The sequence below is a fragment of the Sinohyriopsis cumingii genome, unplaced genomic scaffold (genome assembly GCF_028554795.1).
Source record: "Sinohyriopsis cumingii isolate HCF-2022 unplaced genomic scaffold, ASM2855479v2 utg000837l, whole genome shotgun sequence".
NCBI lineage: Eukaryota > Metazoa > Mollusca > Bivalvia > Unionida > Unionidae > Sinohyriopsis > Sinohyriopsis cumingii.
In genome coordinates this window covers 2419910-2432098 of record NW_028315936.1, presented here as the reverse complement: position 1 = coordinate 2432098, position 12189 = coordinate 2419910, and the positions used below count along the sequence as shown (strand labels likewise).

The following is a 12189-nucleotide window of genomic DNA, read 5'->3' as shown; positions in this document are numbered from 1 at the left end:
TTTGATGACCCATAATGACAGGAAATTAAATGTCCTCTAATACTGAAAAGATTAATAATCAATATACTTGTGTGAAAGTTAACTGATGCAAAGCAAGTTCCCTGCATATGGGCAGAGCTTCAACTACTTCAAATACCTGGATGATAATATGAGTAAACAGTGCTAAAAGGGATTATTAAAGAGTGATACAGGTGATTTTTTTTGTTGGTTTAATTGGCACATCTAGCGTACTACTGTTTATATCTTGCTGTGGAAATATAAGCCAAGTGGACTTGGGTCCCAATTATTACTCTGAGTCTATAACCATGAATGCAGTCCTAGTTTATTTTTAGAGCTTTTTTTTCCTCTCTCATTTTGGCACTGATTCAAGAGTTAGATGTAGCCATTCTTGGTACTATTTAAAGGAAAAATGTTTAGAATACGACCATTTCTTAAAGTGAAATTTGTGACCAACTGCACATTGTTTAGTTTACAATCCAGTGTGGTTTTCCTATGACAATGACTTCAATGTAAGTTGAAGATAACTTTAGAATAACACATTAGGATTTGGACACAATGCAAAGTTCAGTACTGACATATGGACTATGCAGGAAATATAATTGTGATCAAGAGTCCAAACATCTTTCTCGTGGACACAACTAAGAAAGATGAACCTTAGTTTTCAACAGACATGATCAGTCTGATTAAAATAAATATAATACAAAGATCAGAGTGATATGGATAAAAGTTCATGTTCTGGTGAAATTTTAATTCTCTGTCCAATTAGCAATCTATCAGATAAAGTTCAATTAGCTATTCTGTTATAATGATGGAATAAATTTCTTCATATAACCAAGTGACTGACTGAAATCAAATTGCCAGCTATGTCAGCATCCCCTGGTTAGCTCTGGTCTTTTCCAAATCACTGCTGGTGATAGGCTGGCGTTGCCATTATTTCATTTCATTCTCTCTCTCTCTCTTCATCAAGCAACTTGGGTGTAGACTGTGCTAGTTTCCACTGTGCAGTACAGGTATGGAGCTATTTCCTTTATGCCAGTTCCAGAGCCCTTTCTCACTTATCATCAGAGAATTCCCCATGTCTCTTTTTTGGTTCTGGGTCTCTCAAGTTCTTCAAGACCCATGTTCCTTGGACTATTTATTTAATGGGAAAAATTACTTATTCATTTTCCACGGAACTAAATTCTGGCTTCCCACTGAACAGACTCTTATTTAACTTAACCAATCAGGATTATTTTCTCAAACTGCCAACAATTTTTAACACTCCCATCAAGTCAGAATCATTTTCTCAAGACTGCCTTTATTAATAACCATTCTGGAAAATATAATTCTACAGTACCGGTTTCAAATGGCCCAAAAATTTCCCAATTTTTTTGCTCTGGCTTGTCTCAACTGTGTAATTTTCTGCTATCAAGCCTATTAGGTAAACATTGGCCTTTTCCATCTGTCTGATCACTATCAAATGGATTCTAATTAAAATTCACTTCATGTCCCAAATGGAGCATAACCCATCCCTCATAGTCAGCAATTTATTGCAAGCCTAGCCCATATGTCATTCTTAATGGTTTCGTGTCAAGCTGCCCAGGACAGAATTACTGTGAAATTATCCACAAAATTTTGCATCATTACATAGAGTTTGCATCAAGTTCAGAGTGATATTATATGTACATGACTAAAACAGTCCCAATAAAATCCTGAAGTTTAAATTCTCTACCCATAACAAAGAACTGACGGAAGGAGTGATCAGGTCATGCAAATAACTTTCGTAACTATCAGGTGTAAAAATGTTCTAGCTTCTGCAGAACAGCTTGACCAATAATGATTAAAGCATCTCGTGGGTCGGTGGTTCTTCTCCCAACATTAATACTGGCCGACACGCATAGCCTATCATGTGTTGAAAAATGGTGTTAAACCCGACAACAACAACATGTCTGGGATGGCACACATGGTTTCCAATGCACCCACTGGCAGGTAGAAAACAGTTTTGGCTCATACAGAAAAGGAGTAACAAAGTTGACCTTTATAACGTTTTCTACCCAAATTCTATGCAAGCTTGTGTTATTATTGGAAGAACATAACCAAAGGAATATTCAATAAGCCTATCAAAAATCATCAGAAATGTTGCTATTTAGAGATTATGAAAACTGGTTTTCTTCGAAGTTGCCATGGAAGCCAGGGCAACCATTCAGGTTGGAAAGCCACCTCATAAACAACTTTAGTACAGCTTGTACCATAAAATATTTCTACTATATTTAATTATCACTTTGCACTAAATGTACTAGTGAATGATTTCAATTGATTGTTTAAATATCCATGGCATTATTTATGGCTGAAACTCGAAAAGAAACCAACTCTAATTTACATAAATTTTACTCAAAGCAGGCAACAAATGACTCTGATCAATGATTCTGGAAGTTGTTGTTGTTGTTATAGGGTTTAACGCCATTTTTCAGCACAAGATAGGCTATACATGGCGACCAATGTTAATGGTGGAGGAAGACCCCGGGAAACCTCTGGAAAGAACCACCGACTTACGAGAAGCTACCGGCAAGCTTTCTCACATATCGATTCTGGAAGTTAATACTGCACAAGATTAATCCCAGTAAATAATAATGCATCTGTTTTCACATGTCAATATCACAATCAAATAACATAGTTAAAAATGTAAAACCCAGAGTTGATAATGTGTCTGATTAATTCATGTTACTGTTGATTCAACCTCTCTGATAGTATCTGGCCATCTGTAACCCAACTGTTCAACAGTTACTGGGTAGCAACCATTGCCCACCCTTCTGCCTGCTGATAACTGGGGGGGGCTAGTTATAAACAGTTTCTTTTGTTAATCAAACACACTACACTATAAATGTCATGAATCCAGACTGGGAAGGAACTCATTACAAAAATAATTATTACACATCTAACTCATCCATGTGAGATTACTGAGTTCTAATCATTTCTTTTCATGATCACAGTACAGTTCAGCTGGTCTTGCATTTGGAAAGGAAAAAAAAAATGCAAACACTGACCTTGTCACATGCAAATAGGGTCTTACTACTGAGAGAAATCATGCATAAGACTGCCTTTATGTCAGTTCTTCCTCATTTTCCCTGGACCATTAAATAGTAATTGTTAAATAAATGGTTCTTAAATATGCAGATTATACTACAAATAGGTATCCTCTACTATAACCCAATGACTATGTATCATGAAATTCTAATTTCACACTTGCATTATAAAGCTGTTTAATTACCAAGTAACATTTCTCATGTTTTTTGCCAGTGCACAAGGCCCAATAAACCTTTGACTTGTTCGTCAGCACTCACTTGTTTTCAAGATTATGTTTTTGATTTAGACGTAAATTTAATAAATGTACTGTCTCAGTGCCAAGTAGAGTTCTACAACTTTCTGCACTTGTTTCAACCTAATCCCACTGCTTAAAAAGGCAACAACCTTTTTGTTTTCCCACATGGCAACCCTTTGATCCAGCAGCAAGTCTGAAACTTGCTCAGTGCCAAGTAACAGGGTGGTTATTTGATCTCTCAGTGATGTTGCTGCACAACTGAAATGAGCTCAGTTGCAATCTTTAATAGAAATTCACAGATTAAAGAAGCCAAGGAAACGAGTCAGACGATATTTACAATGAACAGACTATGACTTACAATGCCCAGATGATGGAGGATTTCAGAATTTTATCAGACAACATGGATGAATTTTTGCACTTCATAACAGATGACATCAGATATTTATATTTATGGGATACTGTGAATCAGCAAAAAGTGGACTTAACTTTCACTGTTTATTTGTAAAATATATGAATTAACAGATTACACCGTGTCACAGTACTGCGAATCAGAGCTGCATTATTTTTAAACTGGTATCTGACCTATAACTGAATTCATGCATTTAAAAAGTCAAGCATCATGGATTTTAATGGATTCAATTTGGAAATATTTTAAGTTGTCAGTTTCTTTGTTATTATATTCCACTCAATACAAGTCAGCTTGCCTGGTGCAAGCTGACTGGAATATTGAACCTGCCCTTGTAACATCTCAGTTGTTTATTTCCTCTGAATCTCTGTTGGCACCTTAACACCATGAGTTGGTAATTATAGTTATCCAAAAATATATGTATATGACCTAGAATGCAAATATAATTAGAAGAGCTAAAGTAGACCTGTAAATGTGTCTGGACAGATAAAAGAATACACGGAGAAATATTTTTGAAATAGCTAGAATTTTAAGAGAGAGAGAGAGAGAGAGAGAAATAAATCAAGACTGTTTGCAATGATTTCATTTCAATCAGAACTCAAGGGTTTGTTTGTAATGATTTAGTTATAATGAAAACCCAAGGATTTAACACTTATTTTATCCATTTACTCAAATAAATAGTATGTAATCACCTTCAAATCGGTGACATGCATCAAAATATTTGAAAATCCAACTACAGAGAATGATTTGAGAACACTATTTTTGTCAATTTAATTGTTTGCCAAGATGTATGTATTGAGTCTTCTTTAATTACCATGTAAACAACTGATTATAAAAACCACCTGTCAGTGCTACATTCCTAAAATCAACTAAGCTTTAAATGAAATCTTCCTAGCAGTTAATTGTCGGAGACGATGGCTTTTATCTGAAAATCTCCAAAGTTGTACAACAAGGTTCACTACCAAGACCTCTGATGCTTAATATCTTATAATAACAAAACAAATGACACTGTATAATTATGTTCATGACAACACCACACCAGAGATCAAAATATGCAAGATGCTAATTGACTGATTTGCAATCACTGCAATGCATGCAAAATCCTCAGAAATGTTAACCCACTGGTCCCAGCAATCAATGCAATGCATGCAAATCCTCAGAAATTCTAACCCATTGTTCCCAATAATCAATGCAATGCATGCAAATCCTCAGAAATTCTAACCCATTAGTCCCAGCAATTAATGCAATGCATGCAAAATCCTCAGAAATTTTAACCCATTGGTCCCAGCAATCAATGCAAATTTTGCCCAATTTCGCCAAAAATAATGAAATACACTGTGAGGCTGAGTCGACATCAATTCTCAATTACATTTTAGCAACCAAATCTCTACATCTGTCAAAAAGCAGCAAGACAATTCCACATCTTGCAACATCTGAACCACTATTTGTCCACCAATGCTAAGCTATAATAATAATAATAATAATAATAACAATGATAATAATAATAATGCTTTATTTATAGAGGATGACTCATTACTAAAGGACTATTCTTCCTTGAGGCCCTCCTAAGGAGAGTATAACAATGCACATTATATGAAGATAGCAATAATTAGTGTTTATTTTAACATGTTCAGTATTAAAATACTAAATTCCATTATATATTAGAAACACATACATGCTCATGATATCTCTTCTTAAATACTCAATATTTTCAGCAGATTTTACATGTAGTGGAAGCTTGTTCCCAGAACTGTACTAGAGTAGTGGAAGCTCTTTTTAAATTGCTCTGTTCTTGGTTTTGGTGCTAGAAGGTTTCCATGTGATATTGATCTCAACTGGTATTGTGTTGAAAAAGGAATGAAAATGTCTTGAAGATACTCTGGTGCAATTCCATGTAGACATTTATATAAAAGAACTGCCTTGTGAAAATCTATCCTGTCACATATTGTAAACCACGGAGTTCTGTAAATAATGCTTTTGAGGGATGATCAATAGATGCGTCTAAAATGATGTGTGCTGATCGTTTCTGAAGTTTATAAATCCTGTCAAGCTCAGATTTAGCACAGTTTACCCATACATTTGAACAATAATCCATTGTTGGAAGAATATATGACTTGTAGTATAGATTTCAATTTTCCATAGGCAAAAATTTCTTGATTCTGCTGAGTAGGGCAATTTTGGATGACAGTGTTTTACAAAGCTTATCAATATGATCATTCCATAATAAATTATTATCTATGGACACACCTACATGCTTTTCATGCTTGACATTTTCCAATGGATGATTATTTATTGCAAGAGATAGTTCTGGGTTCCCTGACTTGTGTAGCGTTTGAAATGTCCCCAAAATCATACATTTTGTTTTACCTTCATTAATTACCATCCTATTTTGTTGTGCCCAGTTTTGGACTCTAATAAGGCTTGAGTTTAATCTCATTTGGATAACTTCAGTATCAGAACTAGATGTATACAAGGTTTCATCGTCTGCAAACAAATCTGTACTTGTGGATTCATTATTTAATGGTGGATCATTGATATAGATAAGGAAGAGGAGAGGGCCTAAAACTGAGCCTTCAGGGACTCCTGAATGAATAGTGCGAGTTTGAGAGCTAATATTGCCAATGCTTACTTGTTGAGACCTTTGGTTCAGGTATGATCTAAACCAGTTTAAAGAAGGATTGTTGAATGTGTAACAGTTCAACTTTTGCAGTAGAATTTCATGATCAACAAGATCAAAGGCTTTCTTGAAGTCAAGGAAAACAATCCCAGTCATATGTCCATTATCCATTTCCTTCAGCCAAAGATCAATTAATTTGGTAAGTTCTGTCTGGCACGAGTGGTACTTTATAAATCCTGACTGCGCTTTATGAAAAAGATAGTATGTTTCAAAAATTTATAGACCTGAATGGCTACATGCTTTTCAAATAGTTTTGACAATACAGGTAGAATTGATATTGGTCTGTAATTTCCTGGATCTTCCTTTTCTCCTTTCTTAAAGATTGGTGTAACCTTTGCACATTTCAGTGTTTCTGGAAAATTACCACTCATTATACTTAAGTTTATGATATGCGTTAGTGACCTTGTTATTACTGGTGCAGCAATTTTAAGAATTCTTGGACCAATACCATCCAATCCAGAGGATTTATTAATATTCATCTTAATTAACATATCAAAAACATCAGCTTCACTAACATTAGCTACTGAAAAATAATTATTATCAGGAATTTTAGTTCATATAAATAACAGAAGAGCATCAAGTTCAATTTGGATGTTAGTCTGGTTCTGAATACTGTTACTGAAGAGAAGATAATTATGAAGAAATTGTTTAACATTTCCACAACGTCTTGTATAGATGTTGCTATATCATCATTTTGCTTAAGTCTAGGGGGAAGACAACTGTTCCTAGGTGGGTTCAGCACTTTTAGATGCTTCCACAATGTCTTGGTACTCTTACTTTCATCAATAGCCTGTTTACAGTAATTCTCTTTTGCCTTATCTATCAGGTGCTTAGTTTTAATTCCACTTTCTATAGCTTTTCATGTCTTTTTGTGTGGAAATTATCTCTTAGGTGCCTAGCCTCATTGATCTCAGGGATAATCCACTTGGGTGTAATTTGGTGTTTAACCCTTTTTGTTTTAATTGGGACATGCTTGTCAAAGGCTGCATAGAACATCCAATACCATTTGTCTAAGGCAGTGTTGACGTCAGCTATATTGCAGACTGACTGGAAGGGTTTGCAAACTAAATCATTTAAGAACATTTCCTCATCAAACTGTTTAAAGTCCCTGTATTGTATTTGAAAGTGCTGACCATGCTTAGATGATTTTGGAACATGTCTAGTTATACAGACTGGGTAGTGGTCCCTCAGTGCATAAACTGGCACATTAATTTCACTTATGTTTTCAGGTTTATTAGTATAGACATGATCTATGATAGTAGCAGTTTATCTGTTACTCTAGTTGGGGTGTTAATTAATTAATTACTGCTTGATTGACAAACGTTTTACAGGGTCCAACTTTAACTGCTGCCCCCATTTTTGGCAATTCTGCAGCAAACAAATTTCTGATAAAGTAGGAAAAATTCAGTATAGGGCACTAAAGTTGGTGTTTAATGATTCAAGTAACTCAAATGACTCACTGTTATGGACAGCAAACCTTCCTACCATTACACATCAGTAGATTAAGATATATGGCAACTGAAGTAGATTCTTCACAAGGAAACACCCAATTACTTGAGTAATCTGGTCACCTTCAAAAACTGACACAACAATCTTCATAAACCAAAATCTGGCAACAGTATCAGTGAGTACATAGTATGGTAAGCTCTCTTTCAAATAGAATTCCCCCAGAATTTTGAAGTGGATCGCCCAAAATATTGTTGTTGTTCTTGTAGGGTTTAACACCATTTTTCAGCACAAGATAAACTATACATGGCAGCCAGTATAAATAGTGGAGGAAAAATCTGGGAAAACCCTGGAAAGAACCACTGACCCAAGAGAAGCTACAAGATTCAAACCCATACTGACAGAGTTGAGATGGCAATGATCCGTAATGGTGAGCGTTTTAGACCACTCAATTACTAGGGGTCCCATCCAAGGAATCAAGAAGAAGGCTGATTAAGGTATGTTCTAGGTCGCACTGTAAATGTTCTTTATCACTACGTATTTTGCAGTCAGGTGGCACTTCAGCTAAGGTTACCTTCTTCAATGAAGAATCTGAATTAAATCCTGCACCCATATTGCCTATTTTAATTACTTGCATTCACACACACCTGTTCTTTTAAACTGGTTCTTTTGCAACCATATTATATTGGTTTCATAATACTTATCCAATGTCTGCCTTAAGCTGCATGCTATATACTGATGTCTTATATTTTAATCTGCTGTTATTACTGCATTGTGCATGCTTTTAACAATAAATTGGTTATAAAGTGTACAAATTTCTGTCACATATTATATATGCTCATTTGGACACAAAAAGAAGCCCACTATACATTTATCTGTATGTTACTTAGTGATGTTACTTGGCATTGTAATGTTTAGATGTGAACATTTTATTGTATATATGCACCATCTGTGTCTCTATCTGCAGAATTATGAAATACTTTATCAACAGCTGTATTGTCTTTTATTCGCTATTATCAATGGCACTGTACTGTTGATATGCTTTTTGTTTCATTGTCAATATGTACCATCAGTGTATCTGTTGAATTATGAAATACTTTTGTTAGGTTATGTGCTAAAATAGTGTCATACAAAGGTAATACTGTATGCATTTTTACACAGACCACATATAAATAAATATATAAAATATCTTGTATCTTGTAACATAAACAGTCTTACATTTCATTTGATTTAAATACTCAACTGGGCCTTTATCTCACAAAAGACTGGGGGTTTTTTTTAAATTCCAAATTGCTCAATAACAGGAACTGTCACTTTTATACCCACCCATTTGTTAGTATCCTACCTGTTGATTTTCAAAACAAAATGCATCAAGGGTATAAGAAATGCTCAAAACTTAGTCATTTCATTCATTGATTTATTATTTCTAACCTGAATGAAACCAAGGGGTAACTAACACTGTCAAATTATTGGCGTTTCAATGCAAATGGAAGCTCCAGATGTAAACAACCAGACAGACTGCTCTTTGTCCATTTCTGGGTTCTATAGTAAAAGTCACACATTTCATGTACGCGTTCATCACCGATTATTTGGTCATCATCATCATCAGTTCTGTAGTCTGGTGGACCACACAAGACCAAAACAACCAGCTTCCTCCATTCCTCTCAACTTTCTGTCTTTCTCAGTGAGTCGCTCAATGTTAATGTCCACATTCAAGTGTGGACGGGCATTATCTGGTAACCGGTGTCATTATTTAGAATTTGATTCTACATACCATTAAATGTCAATTATTCAGTATCATCATACATCCATATTCTATTGAAAGGTCATTATTTACATGCCCTAGCAATACCTATGGCAAAATCAATTTTAAAGTAAATGGACATTTTTGGATGAGTGAACCAAAACGTGTGATCCAGTACAATCTGGATTTAATGTTGTGTGCTGTGATGTCAAAAAGAAAGCTACTCATGTTGACAAACAAATTTATATTACCCTAGAATGTGACTTGATATGCTCTGTTCTTAACCCAGTTTAATGTGAGACCACCACTGTAAAAGTCAATAGTGATAGATAATTTTCATCTGGAAGCTTCCTAATGACAATTAAGGTGCAGAGCATTCAATAATCAGGACTGAATAGACTTTGCTTAAACAAAATTAATATTAGATTTTAAAACAATTTATATTTAAATTAAGATGAGTAAATGCGCATACATGAATATATTATGGAATAGTCTTTTTCAGTAAAAAACTGAATTGTCTTTATCAAATAATTGCAACATCTAGTTATAATGTTTCTAAAACAAACTGAACAAATACATATGATGAACTCTTGTATGCATGTATTCAGAAAAGAGATGCAAATTCAAAATGTATGGAATTATTAAGATTTGTAGAGATGGTGAATTGCATCACATCTGTTGCTTGAAAACACAGACTGTGACCAAGCAAATATGGCAACCTAGTCCTACAATGTAAGACGCCTCCCCTGATATTTGTATTTTAGGTTGCCATCTTAATGCCTATATAACTGCACTGTGTTCTGAGGTAGACTAACATCAGAATGAGAACTCAAATATTCTGGAATATCATACCTACTTTGCAGCCCATATCAACACTTTTCTACAGATTAAAGTCATGTTGCTTTAGATGGACTTTATTTACTCCAATATCTTTTTTCTAATAAATTCAAACTCTCACACAAGCAAACGGGTGTATTTGCAAGCTCTGTTAACCTATATTTCAGTCGGCTGGAATGCAGTGGAAAGCAGGGAATGTCAAAATCAGATGATGTTGAAATATGTTTCTTTAATGAAATGAATAAAAATATACTATTACATGTATTAAAGGAAGTGCTTTGTTTCGTTCAACACACTTATTATCCTTTTAACAGATTTCGGTATTCCTGACAAATATAAATGGTGGCATTTTACATTGTAGGACTATAAAAAAAATGTAAACTGTGTTGTTATGGTCAATGAACTCCAGTCTGATTCGAAACGCCAGCAAGCTGACAATGTTTGAGACCCCTGGTCCAACAATGTAACACGTCAACCCTGATATTTATGTTTTTAGAAGTCGAACCCAAAACATAAATATCAGAGTCATTATCTAAATTTGTAGGTCTATGAGACCCCCTGGCAACAAGTTTCGTGAATTTTTCTTATATCCTTGATGCCTTCTGTTTTTAAAATCGGTAATGGGTACAAACAAACGGGATGACAGGAGAATTTTTAATAATAGTTCTACCTTTATTAATAAAATCTTGTCTGATGCGAATTCCTCATGATCGACAATGTGGAGTTTAAATCAGTAAGTTAGCTTTTGACGAGAAACATGATAACTATGTTCTAACTTACAAAATCGTTAGACTTTAATTTTTTTATCTACTAAAAGTGTATCCTGTATTATATTTAAGCGCTGCATCTATGTAAATCTTACCTTTCTTCTAGCCTACGCTTATTTCCCAGTCTCTGGTAGAACGTCTGTCAAATACAGGGCATGCTCGATTGGGAATCAGATTAGTCAAGCTTCTGAGACTTAATCAAAGAGAAGACTGTTCCGTGCGTGGAGGTCGTGTCAAGAGAATCAAGATGGCGTCAAGCAGCTGGCTCATTTATTGGTACAGTATGTCTGGTAATATTTTTAGCAGAATGAAAAATTTATAAATGCATGCCTGTGCTCACCTTAATAGGAAGTTGTTGATGTTGGTGGGTGTAATCTTGTTAAGAGAGATGAAAATTGGATATTGTGCATTGTGTCAAGCCAAATATGGAGAAATGTCAGCATCTATTGGTCTGTTTCTTTGGAAATTCGGAATGCCTATAATCCCATTCGAATAAACATAGCAAACCCTCGTCAAATTGAATGCAAGGAAAAGTCGGAACATAAAATAGTTTTTTATTAAGAAATCACTGACAAATCGAGCGTCCCGGTAGAGTAATGAATCTATTGCATCTGAGGATCTAGTGCGAAGGTATCAGAATAAGGGCCATTGCTAAAATCCATACAAATTTTATATCAGAGAGATGACTTGCAAGTCGAATTCGTTAAGTTCCATAGAGGATATTAAGTTATTTAGTAGATAGACATAAGCCACTAGTGACAATGCAAAATGTTTCCACTTCCACTCGTCTGTGTTATATTTATTATATACATGTATGTTTTTTTTTTAAAGCAAAAACGGTGATTTGCATTGATTTTCTCTATTATGTGCTAATGCGGTTAACAGCTGCAGTACTACATCAATAAAAGAAGTTCCTCGGTTTTACATAATTTTGGCACAGCAATGTTTTACAAATTTAACTTGGACCCCATGTCATGCTTCAAATTGTGTATCTTGTGGAAAAAAATTACGGTA

At 34.8% G+C, this 12189-nt stretch overlaps 1 protein-coding gene across 2 annotated transcripts in view; it reads right to left on the bottom strand.

The window, feature by feature from the left end:
* Positions 1-11669, bottom strand: part of LOC149773191 (cytochrome b5 reductase 4-like) — a 164829-nt gene extending 153160 nt beyond the window's left edge. For both annotated transcript variants that reach the window (XR_016417448.1, XM_089946687.1), the window contains exon 1: positions 11271-11669. The gene's annotated coding sequence lies outside the window, so the exon portion shown is untranslated. The remainder of the gene's footprint in view (positions 1-11270) is intronic.
* Positions 11670-12189: the final 520 nt, after the last annotated feature.